Source organism: Ochotona princeps, chromosome 28 (genome assembly GCF_030435755.1).
Source record: "Ochotona princeps isolate mOchPri1 chromosome 28, mOchPri1.hap1, whole genome shotgun sequence".
NCBI classification, from domain to species: domain Eukaryota; kingdom Metazoa; phylum Chordata; class Mammalia; order Lagomorpha; family Ochotonidae; genus Ochotona; species Ochotona princeps.
In genome coordinates, this window is record NC_080859.1 from 10,687,107 (window position 1) to 10,701,604 (window position 14,498).

Consider the following 14,498-nt stretch of genomic DNA (forward strand, 5'->3'; position numbering starts at 1 on the left):
ATTAGCTGTGAGGAGACTTAAATAAGAGACTAATAGAATTATGATTCCTTATGAAGGACTACACTATTGTAGTAAAATGGGGAAAATCTGTCAGTGGGTGGGAGTATGGGGGGGTGGAATCCCAGCCTATACAAAATTGTGCCACATAATTCAGAATTCAAAATAAAAATGTATTTTAAAAAGTTATTTGGAACTCATGCTGGAAAATCATTTTGTGAAATTAGTATTTCAAAAAAATTTTTAAATGCAATTGAAGTCAAGAGTGAGGAAGAGCAGGGAATTTTGCATTAAAAGTCCTGCTTTATCTTATTTGCAGGATTCCCAAGTGGTGAGGAATTTCTCAGGGCTGAAAAGTGGATATCAAAAGGTGTATGGTTTTAGGCAAACATCCAAAACCCATACTAACTTAGTAATTTCTCCAGCATCTTCAGGTACAGCTATGGGGTCCACAGGGGATATCCATCTTTCTAAAATAGATTTCTGGAGGTCATGGGGCTGCTGTGGGTGTACCTTGTGGCAGCACGTTGTAGGTGCTCCTCACTGGAGATCTTGGTTGGGATGGTCCCACATTCCCCAAACCACAGAAGGGTCTTGGTCTTGAAAGAATGCCAGTAAGATTGGGTTTGACTGCAACATCAGGCCTTGCCATGCTTCTAAACCACTCGTTAGTTCTTTACTCACATCCAGGATTCAGTGACAGATGCAGAAGCAGAAAGGGCAGAGGGCTTCCTGACAACCTTGCACCTTGTATGTGAGGGACTGTACAACCCTTTCAGCTTCTATAGAAATGTACCACCTTCCCCACCCCAAGTAACCTGTAGACACTGTCAGCCTGACCCTGTCACTGTCACAGTGTCTTCATGGCTGAGTGAGGACCAGAACACGAATCTTGGTGTGGTCAAAAGCCAGGAAGAAACCAAACTAAGATCTCCCCGTTTAAAGAATTCTCTTCAGTCACAAACTTCCATTCTGTGATCCCTTCAACAAGTGGATTGATAGCATCATTACCGTACAAAGCACCCTCTCCGGTCCCACCAAGGCACACCAAACAATCCAGGTGTTCCTTACATCACACCAGCCTGCTATCCAGAATCTCCATGGGCACTACCGATCAAATGCACGCACTTGCTGGTCTCAAGACGGCTGTGTATTCCTGACACGGCCAGCCTGAGAGAGCCTTCAATTTTCTCAGGATGCTATCTCAAAACCCTACATAAAACAGTAACTTCATCATGCAAGATTTGGAGAAATAAAGACAAGCATAGAGGAAAATAGAAGTCTATGATCAAAACTGTTTTCATTTTAGGCTCTGTCCTTCTCGTCTGTTTTTACTTGACAGTCTTCCTGTGATTATTAATCACAGAATTTTCACACGGCAAGCATCCTAGCATACAACTGTGGATTCCACGAAGGAGTCAAGCTCGAGCTAGAACACCTGCCAGTTGACATACAATGTTAGCTACATTCTACAATGAGATGCTTAGTATACAGGTATGCAAACGTATGCACACAAATATACAGGCACGTATTACTTGCTTTTAATTACCCCATGCTGAATATTCCATTCATTTCCCTAAGTAGCCAGTGTAAGTATGAAAAGTATAAGTAATAATGTAAAGAGCATCTTTATGTCATTGCTTTGTCTTTTATAATATCTTCAAACCAAAGACCTAAAACTTGCAATGCAAGCCTGAATGATATGTGTATTTGAAAATGTTTTTCCAATTCATTTTTAAAATGGACAACACATGTTCAAATTAGAATGAAAAAGCCTCCCTTGAAGCTCTTTTTTTTCCCTAGATACAATCTCTGAGGCATCCTTCTAGAAATTATTCTATACATAGTCAAACAAACACAAATGTGCACTAGTGTGTATTATCTTATTTTTCTTAAAGCTCCCATTGTCACACATTATAAATACAGCCATGCCTCTCTTTTGTCAGAGCTTGTTCAAAATCAGGGTTAAAAAGCGCCCATTCTCATAACTACATAATGGCCCATGGTATTGATGTGCCATATTTGTCTGGTTTCTTTCATGTTCAGCTTCTTTACAATTTTTTTCCTCTTACAAAAAAAAGTGGAAGCAAAGAACACCTGTGTGGGGGGTAATCCACACATGTGTGAGTGTATCTGCAGGATAAACTTCTGGAAACGGAAACGTTTGGCCAAAGGATTTGTGTTTTTGTAAGCTGGGTTCCTCCTGCCAAAATGCCTTCCAAAATAGATTGTACAGTTTCCACTCCCACCGGGAAGACACGACACATGCATTTCCTTGCCAGGCTGAGGCGCGCCTGTGCTTCCTCCCTTCCAGGTATTACCAGCAATGTTTGGGGACCAGACTAGCTGCCGTGGGGGGCTCCAGAAGGCTGAGTTTCTATGCTTTTTACAGAATTCACCTACATTATGCTTTGAATTAATTGATTCCCATTTTCATGAACAAGGCTGAACGTATAATATATACTAGATAAGAAGATAAAAGTTTCACTCTGGTTTTAGATACAGCCAAAGCAGTTGACTCTTTCATAATAGAGGAAGTTCATGAATAATTCCCAAACTGCTGATAGAATAAGTAGAATTCTTCTTAAGTGACAACTTCCACAAAAATCACTACACCAAGAGATTTTTACAATAAGATGTGTACATAATACCTAACCCAATACATAAGCTTGAATAAAGGCTCCTATTTTATTTCTTTATATGCTCTTTCAGCAGGAAAATTCCACACAGTAATAGAGACAAACAGTACAGCATTTGGTGAGGCAGATAAGCTACAGAGCCGAAGCATCACAGCCAGAGCACCACAGGGATCGTCGGCTTACCCGGCACCTGCGTCTGGACTTGCTAATTCTGCGTCTGCAGGTGATTTACTCCACCTGCTTTTCAGCTCCTTTACTATAAAATACAATTGGTAGTATTTGATCTCTCAATACATGGCCATCACAGCTACCACTAACCCTCATAGTGTCGCTATGGCAGCACAGTTTTAGAGACAAACAAGTAGTTAATAATAAGGTTCAGCTTTGGGTTTCTATTGGTCAACATAACCAGAACAAACGCTTAATCAAGAATTCTGCAAAACCACATTTGTAATCTTGAACTGATGTAGCAAAGTTAATGTCAAAGTGGCAGGCATCTTAACAAACTACATACACACACACACACAGGCACACATTCGCTGCAGGCATGCAGGGTTTCAATGCAGCACTCCATGAAACAAAGACCATGTGACAATCCTCCTGTGACTCTCCTTTGAGGTAATTCTCAGAAGTTAGCAGAGCAAGGCTTTGATGGTGTGACTGACAAAAACATAACCTGCAGTTGGACCGGTTTTCTGAGGTCCAGTGGAAAGGATGATGCATTCAGTTTCAGGTGAGACCTAGGACATGAATTCACTGAGGGTCTACTCTGTGCACGGAGTGTTCAGCAAGTAACACCCTTTCATGGCGTTTGTGCTGGTAGAGAGGATACTGCCAAAAAGAGCCATGGCTAGATATCAGGGCGAACTGCTGGATACAACAGGCAGGTAGCTTAAAGTGTGGTGTAAGTTCCACATCTCCATGAACATAAAAAATTTAAAATCATTTATCAACCAGGCTATGAGGGTACTTTCCAAAACTCCAGGAAAAATGGAATTAAAGGTTTATTTTGGTGCAAAAAACCTTAAAATCCTCATTTATTTTTTTATAATATGCATTTCCAAGAAAATTTTGAAGGTCTCGTGTACCTTTTATTCTCTCAAGATTAAATCAGGTTGTTCCTGAGAAAGTACGGGATAGAAACATTAAAATGAAGAATTCTGTACATGTTTCACTTAGTTCCACTTTTGCATACAGGTTCTTTGACGTAACTACCAATGAATATTTAAGTTTCCTCCATTAATACCTAGTTATATAAATTATAAAGTTATATTTCACAAACAGGAAACTAATTTGATTTCATTAGAATTTGGATTCTCAAAATTAGTCAAATTCCTTTCACCCAGCATAGGAAAGGGCTTATCTCAAGTAACGAATAATACACGTTCACCACCTAGTGGTACTGTGGCCGACTGCACTTACACAGCATGCTCTGCTCATTTAATACCTGGATAACATCAGAAACTCTGGAGAAGGCCCAGTATTTTAGACAACAGAGTATTTTGACCACAAGCAACTTAACACACTTCCCTTTTGATTTCTTTTCCATTTTCACTGAACTATGACAACCCACACATCATCCTGGCATTGTGCTATGTACCTGCCCGATTCTTATCATTCCTTTGCTTAAAATACAGGACATACGTTTGTTTGCAACAAATCCAGTAGGAACACCTGGGTTCGATGCCCACCGTCCCCCACTCTGATCTTGTTCAGCAAGCTAAACTCTGCCAAGAAGCTCAAGGGTGGATAACTGGGGATACATATTGTACCGTCTGGACCGTCTCCATACTCAGGCACATCCTTCTTCACTTTGGAGATTCTGACCCATTTCTCAATGCCCTGTCTGCCTGCAGCTCTCTCTGCTGCAGCTGATGTCTCTCCGAACTCCTGGGGGTGGTAAGCACCGCAGCCCAAGACGCAAGCCTAACTTGGTTGCTGCTCCTCCCATTGTGCCTGTGACCTAGCGGGTGGTGGGATACACCTCGAGGACCATGATGATTCTCACGTTCTTTTAAATGTCCCATCTCTACCGCACCCAGCTCAGGGACAAACACGAAGCTCGAGGAGACCCAGAGGGTAGTGTCCACTGAGCCTTCTTTGCAGCATGATTCTGCTCTGCATGCTACCAATGTTTCCCAGGTGTGCTTCGGCCCACCCTGTCATCCTTCCCTGCTTACAACGCATGGGCCCTGTTCAGAAACAGCAGCAACCTCTTGTCGCTCTGCCTGCCTATTCAAGGAGGAATATGGGCAGGATGTTTGCCAGTCATTTGGGCCAAGTGAAAGATTGTTCTTTGTGATTATCTGGTGGTGAGGGTGTAATTCAGGGCTGAAATTTGGCAAGAGTTTGTCTCCTTGATTCATTTCATTTGTATAGGTAAGATTTATGAATACCTTCCAAAGGTCACTATCCATCTTCAACATGCATCGATCTTAAGTGGGCAACCTTCCACCTTTGAAGAGAGATTTTTTTGCTGCTTCACAAACACATACAGACAAGAATGTGGTTTGATGAACAGAGCCTGGGATTCATGAAATCAGCCTTTATTCCCATGGTGTCACCTCTATCAACCAGTGCCCTTCTGGCTCTGATTAAAGCTACAACAACTGGAGGATTTAGCAGGACACTTAATTCCTAAATTAATTTAAATATATCCTGGAATAACAAAAAGGTATTGAGCTTCCCCAGAGGTGCCCTTAATGGCATGGCATTCTAATGGGGATCTTAATAATGAGTAACCACAGAGCACACTCAGCCCCTTGGTATCGCAAACCTCAACTGTAACCCCACAGGTATAAGTGTATGGCTGGATCCTAATCTCCCTTCATTTGGAATAAGGTCTAAGATAGTTTTAAATCAACTCGTATAAGGCTCAAATTGTTTCATCACATGAAGTGCTACAGTAATTACTTGCCAGACACAATATTTTTGGGACTCCTACACATTTTGAAAATATATGTACATATTTCAAAAATAAAATTCATGTTTGACTTATCGTTCTGAAAATAACTTTACTCTCCACATATCTATTTATCTCGAGACAAACAGTCATTGAAAATATGATTTGCCAAGGATTTGAATTTGTGTATCTACAGGCTGCATACTCTTACAATAAACAAGTAGAAAAATCAACTTACATGCCTTCAGTTATCTTTGTTGAATTTGATTTTTGAGATATAAATAACCCAACTCTCTCCACATAAGCCTGACACTGATAATGAATATGTTTCAGATGGCAACAGGAAAACATACGACGGCGGCAATTAAATGCAAATGTATTGAGTGCATGCAGTATTAAAGTCGAGTTTCAGCCACTGAATGAGGAAATTTAGAAGTTAAGTGGCTCAAAAGGAATCATTTAAGCCTGCTGAGTCAGGTTTTCCCAGGGAACAAGCTGCCCCTTGGGAGCAAATCTGGTGTGATTGTAAGTGGTAGAAACTCGTCTGCTTGGTTTCATAATTTTTATGTGAGTGACATCCTGATACTCAGCAATTTGTAGGCAAACTTCATCAGACTTCACTCTGAGAGAGGCCCTGCCTCTGCTTACGTAGCTAGTCAGTGCACATTTGCTGGGTACCCACTGCAGACAGACAGCCAACCATAGGCTGGACTTTCCAACAGACACTGAATGTTTGTGCCCTTGCTGAGACGAACAGAACCTACTTGAAAACATCTGCAAAAATACATCAGGATCCTGAATTCACTGACCCCTGGGAGACCTTACCCAGATCATGGACTCATCAGCAAGGCAGGACTCATCCACGAAACCTCGTTGGAGAAGGCGAGGATCCAGGAGGCATAAACAGACATGATATCAGAGGATGATGAGAAATCAAAGTTGGATCATAGCCAAGAACCTACACCAAGGAGAACAGAGATTCCAGGATGCTGGTGGGAAGCCACCAAGGACCCTGATGACCACAGGCACCTGTTTAGTCCTCTCTTCCAACGCCTTCCTCACCAGAGAATCCAGTGTTTGCTTGCCACCCTCAAATGGTGATGTGAGACAACTCCCAAGGGTAACTGTATTTACACCTTAGCTGCCAAAAACCTGTAAATTCAAGCATATCTTATATGGGACACACTGGGCTTCTGGGGTCATTGTCAGAGACTCTTGGGGATCCAAATCTTTTGGAAGCCAAAGTTGGTCCCTGACAACAAAGTGTAGGATGGGAGCCCTGCTTTTTACATCTCCAGCTATGCCTCTTGAATCTGATGCAAGCATGAGAGAAAACATTAAGAACACTCTGGTTTCTCATGTTCAACCATTCCTCTCTACTTTTAGCAAATAAAATGACTTGACTTCCTGTACTAAGAACGCTGGTATTCCATTCAAGTTGGAGCCTGCTATGCAGGCAAGTCTGAAAGATGAGAGGGGAACTCATGCAAGCTTGAGGCCTCAGACATGGCACTCCCACTTTGGCAGGCTTTGCTACACAGTCTCCAGCTTCTTCTTAGGCACGTGAGTAAGCAACAGAGGCACATGTCACCAAGCTAGAAACCATCTGTAGACAAAGCCGCTGGCACCTTGTGAATGAGGAAGTTCTGCAAGGCAGTAATATGAGCAAATGATCGGATAGTGCAGGTGCAAACGCTTGGTGTGGCTTGGACATGAACTTCATTCTGTGGTTTCCTGGCAGTGACTTTGCAGGAATCCCTCAACCTCTCCGAATTTCACTTGCCTCACAGGTTCAAGCTCCACAGTAAGACCCATTTCTTAGACTTGCTCTAAGGGTAAAAGCTAACAACCCAATGAATGTGTGCATCTCTCCATTTGGACTACACGGAAGTGTTCCGTAACTGTTAGACCCTACTTTCTTTCTGAAATGTTTGAATGACATCACTCATGCTGTGAAGGTCAAGGTGAAATCTTGAATATCAATTAGGTAACAAAATATTACAATAAATTCCAGGGAAGTAGGAACTTACAGGGGAAAAAAAATGGTTGTCTAGCACCTCAACTATAGCCCAGATACTTAAAAAAATTAAGATAGTATCTTTGGTTTCTGCTAGTTGGAAGTATTTCTATTGGTTTTTTCCATCTTGGGTTTGGTGAAACCAAGTACATGAGGTAGCATGATGAATGTTTGCTGCTAAGGAAGTAGGGGTTGAGCCAGAAATTGTGACTGCTTAACTGCCTTAGATCAAGTTCAGGAGCCCCTCACAAACTGGCCCGATGGCTGGCCTCTGAAGCAAAAGGTAAAGAGAATCCCAAGCCAACGAATTCAATTACACTAGTTCAAAAGAAGAAAACACAAATGGGCAGGCCTACTGGCACAGCTGGTTAGGTCATTGCTCGGGAGACACTCTGAGAAGCAGCAGCTGTTGGCTCACAGACTTGGGTCCCCACCATCCAGCTACCGCGGAGACCATGACAGAATTTCTGACCTCTGACCTCAGCCTGGTCCAGTCCTGGCTATTTCAGGTGTTTGCTTTCTCCTCCTCTCTGTGAGGACCTCTGTCTTTCAAACAGAAGTAAATAAAATGAGCCATTTACAAATCTATTAATTTTTAAAAACATACTTATTTATTTGAAAGACAGGTTTTACAAAGAGTTAAAGAGAAATAGAGATCTTCCATCTGCTGCTTCATTCCCTAAATGGTAATGGTCAGAGCTGAGCTAGTCTGAAGCTGGGAACCAGTAGCTTCTTCCGGGTCTCCCTATGTGGGTGGAGGGGCCTAAGAACATGGGCCATCTTCTGCTGCTTTCTCAGACCCTAAACAGAGAGCTGGATTGGAGTGGAGCAGCTGGGACTAAAACTGGCATGCTGCTGGCACCACAGGCTGGGGATTAGCTTGCTATGTCACTATGCCGGCCCCCGATGTTAAAATTGTAACTAAAAGAAATACAAGGACAGACATTGGACACCACAGCATTTGGCTTAGCATTAAGACACCTAGATTTGAGTCTCAGCTTTAGCGCCCATCTTCAGTTTTCTACCCATGCACACCCTAGGAAGAATTCATGAAGGCTCAAGGGACTAGATTTCTGTCACACATATAGGAGATTGAATTCCCAACCACTGGCTTCAGGCTGGCTGATTCTAGCTGTTATGAGCATTTGGGGAGTAAATTAGAAAATGAGAGATATTTTGTTCAAATAAAAGCATAGGGAAAAAAGACAAATACTATATTACACTACCATGCTATTGATTAACTTGAGAAAGATACTACTTTCTATGCATCTTCCTGCCAGGGTAAAGAGATGTCAACATGGGGTCCAGTTTGATAGCCTAGTGGCTAAAGTCCTCAACTTGCATGTGCTAGGATCCCACATAGGTGCCAGTTCATGTTCCACCTGCTCTACTTCCCATCCAGCTCCCTGCTTGTAGTCTGGGAAAGCAGTAGAGGATGACCTAAAACCTTGGGATCCTGCACTCATATGGGTACCATTAAGAAGCTCCTGGCTCCTGGCTTTGGCAGTTGAGGCCACTTGAGGAGTGAACCAGTGGACAGAAGATCTTTGTCTTTCCTTCTCTCTGTAAATCTGACTTTTCGATTAAAAATAAATCTATCTCTAAATAAATGTAAGAAAAATGTCAAAAACGATCATATGTTTGCTGTATATTTTACTTCATGCAATAATAGTCACTGGGATTGAGGCAGGTGCTGATGCTACTCCTTACACTGGTTCCCACGTGAACACCCACCCGAATGTGGCCACTCCGCTCCTGATGCAGCTTCTTGCTCACGCACCTAGGAAAGCTGTGGGAGACAGTTTAGTGGTTGGGTCTCCTCCACCCACTTGGGAGACTGGAACTCTGCTCCTGACTTCAGTCTGGTCCAGCCCCAACGACCGTGGCCATTTTGGGAGTGAACCAGCTGATGCAAGATATATATATTTTTTTGTCATGCAGTCTTTCAAGTAAGTAAAATAAAACTTAAAAAGAATTCATTCACTGAAACCACACTGAACACTGTCACCCACCACGGCGTATGCTAAACAAGAAATACTACAAAGATGAACAAATGCATGGTCCCTGCCCAGGAAGGGACCAGGCTAGGAAAACATCCTCAGAAAGCATCTCATAGACTCCACAATAGAGGAATAGATGGGTGGGAGGTGACCGAGAGGCAAAGGGAAGACTTCACAGGGAAAGAAAAAAGTTTAAAAAGCACTATCATAACAGGGCTACAAACCAGTGCCACACAATGAAAATCTAATGAAAACATTAACAAAATCCAATATAAACAGATAATCTGGGGGGATTAGTTGCTGGTTTGTTACTCCCAAGACTTTGCTGTAAAAGGGACTAAGTAAGAGCTGGCTCTATTCAAATGAACACAAATTATCCACTGTTAAGCTCGTTAGAAAACCTATGGTTTTCCTTTTATTCTGTTCAATAAAAAAAATATTAATCGAGAGCTGACAATACACCAAGCACCAATTTCATGCACGGGTGAAGGAATCATGGCAGATGAGACAGACATGAAAGAAAACGCTGGCAGGCTGGGGAAGGTGAGATAAGATGAGGGAGAATGTGAAAAATGCTTTGTGACAGGTGCCAACGAGGAGCTAGCAGAGACGCACACTCCTGTGTTCATGTGGGCCAGGCTGGGAAGGGAGTGTGGGCCCCACGGAGGGAGCGTGCCACTCAGTGCCATCTGATCACGACCCTGGGGGACCCCAGTCTCAGTGCTGTTGGCACTGGTTTTCCATAGAAGCTCAGACTGTTTTGAGATCTGCAGATTTTCCCGGATTGTTTATTAATCCTATCTGTCACTGACTTCAGCCACTTGGTGGTCTCACTGATTCCACCATGCAGAAGGATCAATGCTGGCGGATAAGGGGAAGGCAAGGAGGCAGGGTTGAGCCCATGGGCATTGGTACCACATTCAGGTCCTGCCCTTAGCTTTGAAACCTCGTTCTGAATCCGTGAGTGGGAAGAGAAGCCTCTGAGGTTGCTGAGGTAGGGCAGAATGAAAGTGCAGATGATATTAACAGAGACAAATACCAGTTTGGGATGGGTTTTGCCCATAGTGTGTTTAGCTGTCTCTTGGGACCCCTACAGCCCGTAGTGGAGGACTGGCCTGAGGCTCCTCCACTACTGAACCAGCATTCTGCTACCACACGTGGGAAGGCAGCAGCAGATGCCCAGATAACTGGGCACCTGCCATCCACATGGAGACCCGGTGATAGCTCCTGGTTCTTAGATTCGGTCTGGCCCATCTCTGGCTCTAGCAGGCATCTACAGATAGACCTCTGTTTCTTCCTCTCTTCCTCTCTGTTTTTTACTTTTACCTTTCAGATAAATAGTAAAATAATAATAATAAAAATAATAATAATAAGTGAAAAGAAACATCTGCCATTGGTAAATGGCTCCACCACTGCAGCCTCCTGTTGCTACGTGTACTGGAAGCTGCTGAGTGTTCTCTGCAACAGGTGATCTTCGGAGGAATTGACAGCTGGGGGACTTGGTATTGGGGTTAAACATGTCTCCAGCTCACTTCTCAGAACACACATCAAAGGTAGAACCTGAACATGGCTTGGCTGGTCAGGCAACTGTTTAAGAGTGAAACAAAACAACACAAAACCAAGAAGGAAGACTTGTAAACATTCCCATGAGAGACCTAGTCACACAGGTTGAAAATGTTCTCTGGCCACATGAGCCTAGGAGCAGCAGGTCTGAGAGGGAATTTAGGGGCTTGACTTGGGAGCTTGCTTCCTGAATGCTTTCTGGGGGTGGGCAGTGCTTCCACAGGTGAACTACCATTTTTTTCAAATGGGGGTGTTGTACTGTGAGAGATGGGGATTCCACACAAGTACTCCTGACATGGGATGTGAGGTGGGCTGGAGGCACTCATATTGGTTTTCCTGCTCTCTTACCAAGTAGCCACTTTGTCTCTTCTGAGGGGGTGGGGAGGAGGCATGTACAATACACCCATGAGGCTATTTCAAAACGTCATGGAAATGGAAAGTTCACTTCTATGCAAGAACATTTTGAAATTCATGCACGTTGGAATTTTCCAAATAGCTCACAGAGATGGCTATCCATAAAAATACAGATTTCAAACTTTGCTTCCATTCTAATCAATGTCTCTTTGTTTACTGCAGACCATTCGACCTTCCCTCATAGGGGCTCTTCTAGGCGCCCTTTTTTCCTTTGTCTCTTTTTTGGGGGATGAGAACAAAGGGCTGACAGGTGACAGGAAACACAGAGGCGCAGAGAAAGCTGCATTCTATTTTTCTCCATCTCATTATCTTCAATCAAATCAACACGTAACTTCTGATACTGTGTAGCATAGTAGGGTAACTGCTTGAAAACAAATAAATGCATATTTCAAAATAGTTGACAAGAAGGATTTTGAATGTTCAACACTAAAAAATGAGCAGTGTTTGAGGTGATGGACAGGCAAATTACCATGATCTGAGCATTACACAATAAACATGTTTTGAAGTGTTGAACTATGCAACTTAAGTATGTGCCATTACATATCAATTAAAATTTTTAAATATTGGAGCTAAATTATATTTGTCTTCCAGCAGGTGCTTAATACTAATTGAAAGAATGTCTGTATGTGAGGTGAATAAACACATAACCAACTTTAGTGAAGTGTTTAGCATTTCAGCTATCAGTGATAGACCGTTCTAAATGTAGTTTAAGTATTAGAGTTAAGTTTCCTTATGTAGTAGGTTGTTCTCAAGTTGTTGGTCACCAATGTTGCTGTAGATGTTCAAAGACAGCGTTTGGGCCCCAGGAGCCCTGTCTTTCCATTTCAGCATCCTTTTGTGTACTGTCTCATAGCAGTAACAAGGTTGCCCCACTGTAAGCATTACATCCACATTCAAGGGTAGATGAGAGGAGGAAGGAAGGAGCTAGTATCATAGTATCTGCTTTCTCTTACCAGGAAGGTATGACCCTTTTCCAGAACCCCCCGGACAATGTTTTCTTCCACCCTTTTGGCCAGAACTACATTAGATGATCATCCATAGCCTCAATGACCCACTAGACAATGAGCTATTAGTAAGGCTTTTTGCCATCATATACTAACTGAGTAATCCATTAGCAATGGGAAACGTATGTTGGGTAGGTAGCTAACAGAATCAGCCACTCTTTGGGGACTCTTTCTGCCGCCTACTCCTTTTGAACACTTGAGTAACACATAGTCTATATTAATTTATTTACGTCACTTATTTTCCCTTCAAGACAATTTCTCCCTCCATCATTTACAGAACAGGTCCCCAGTAAGTGCTGTTGAGGATGCTAAAAATATTGCAGATTTTCTGAAGCACGTGAAAATGATGCTGTTTAAGTAGTTATGGGAAGAAAAGCTCAAGTTCTTTTCACACTAACTACGATTCCATTCTCAATACACTAGATAAAGTAGGCTTAAGTGAAGTCTCAAGAATGAGAACATATATAAACAAATATGAAATAGTTTTACAATTATAACCATAATGCAGATGATTTTGCTGCACGATTCATGTAATTCAATGTGGACTTTATTCCATTTTCTGGATCTGAAAGAAAACGGCTGTTTCTTCAAAAAAATATTTCAAAAGCAGAACAAAAGAGACAGAGAGATAGAGAGATGGATCTCCAATCCACTGGCTCATTTCCTAAATGGCTATAAGACTGGAGCTAGTCTGAGCCAAAACCAGGATCCAGAACTCCATCTGGGTCTCCCACATGAGTGCTGGAATCCAAAAATTCCCTGTTGGTTTTCCTAGACACATTAATAGGGAGATGGGTAGGAAACAATGTAGCCAGGACTCAAACTGGTACCTCAAATGGGGTGCTGGCATTGTAGTGCTTAAACCCACCATAGCATAATGTTGCCCCAGAAAATGGGTTCTGTACTTGGCTTCCTTGCTTCCCTTTCAGTGGGAAGCATTTCTCCAATTTGATACTTTCCACATGCACAGGTACAGTCACGACTTAGAGCTTGTTAAAAAGAAGCACAGTGTGGTTATAAAAGCATTGAGGCATTTTTTTTTTCATGACAGTTGTCCTCATGTAAGAATCCTGGGAGAGATTCTGAATTCACACAGCTCCCAGACAATTTTGTAACTTGCCCCTCTGCCCCTGCCACCTGCTTTTCCAGGGCAGAATGGTAGCTACATCCCCTGTGGACACAGGACAAAACCTATGATTGCCTGACCTCCTGAGCCCCATGCTTTAAAAAATTTAGTTCCGCATTTTTGTTCCAACTCTCTTAACGGAAATGAAATTTCTGTGTGGCAAGCTGTTATTGTGTGACCTTTGTCCTTCTATTAATTGCCTTGGAATGTCATGAAAATATAGTTATTCAGTTAACCATTATCAGTACTCCCAGTTTTGCTGTGATTGTCTCAGGACTCTGTGATGACAGTAATGAAGCTTTCAAGAAGCATCTCTTGAGATGGAAGTACCATGACACTACATTTCTGGCTCTCTGTTGCATCACCAAGCTCAGCAGAGTGTTAAAAGAAGCTACCTGGGTAAAGAGAGGATGTTGTTACCATGACTGCACAGGGCACTATCCCTACAGATGGCCATTCTATCCAGTCGTGTGCAACCCAACTGGAAGGCTGGGAGATGACCTGCCTCTGAAAGAGCAAGAGATATAGTTACACTTCATGCTTTGGATTGACTGGCTCCTGAATGTTCTTGACTTTGACTTACATTGTGACCTGGCGTTGCACTCACACCTCTCAGATTATGGGCACCCTATCTACATACTGAGATCAACCAGGAAAGAAGTTCAAAGTCCTCCCCAGTCTGTGTAGTTTTTGTGATGTCCACTAATCACCAATAAGACAAAAGAAAAAAATTTTTCTTTGGATAGAGAATATTATTTACTGTGGGTTCCCAGGCAAAATGGCACATGTAATGGGATCTTGTAGGGGATACCTCCAAACATCTAAGACCTCTGAAG

At 42.5% G+C, this 14,498-nt stretch overlaps 1 protein-coding gene across 12 annotated transcripts in view; it reads right to left on the bottom strand.

The window, feature by feature from the left end:
- MCTP1 (multiple C2 and transmembrane domain containing 1) overlaps positions 1-14,498 on the bottom strand; it is a 425,601-nt gene that overhangs the window by 27,426 nt on the left and 383,677 nt on the right. The window lies entirely within an intron of this gene.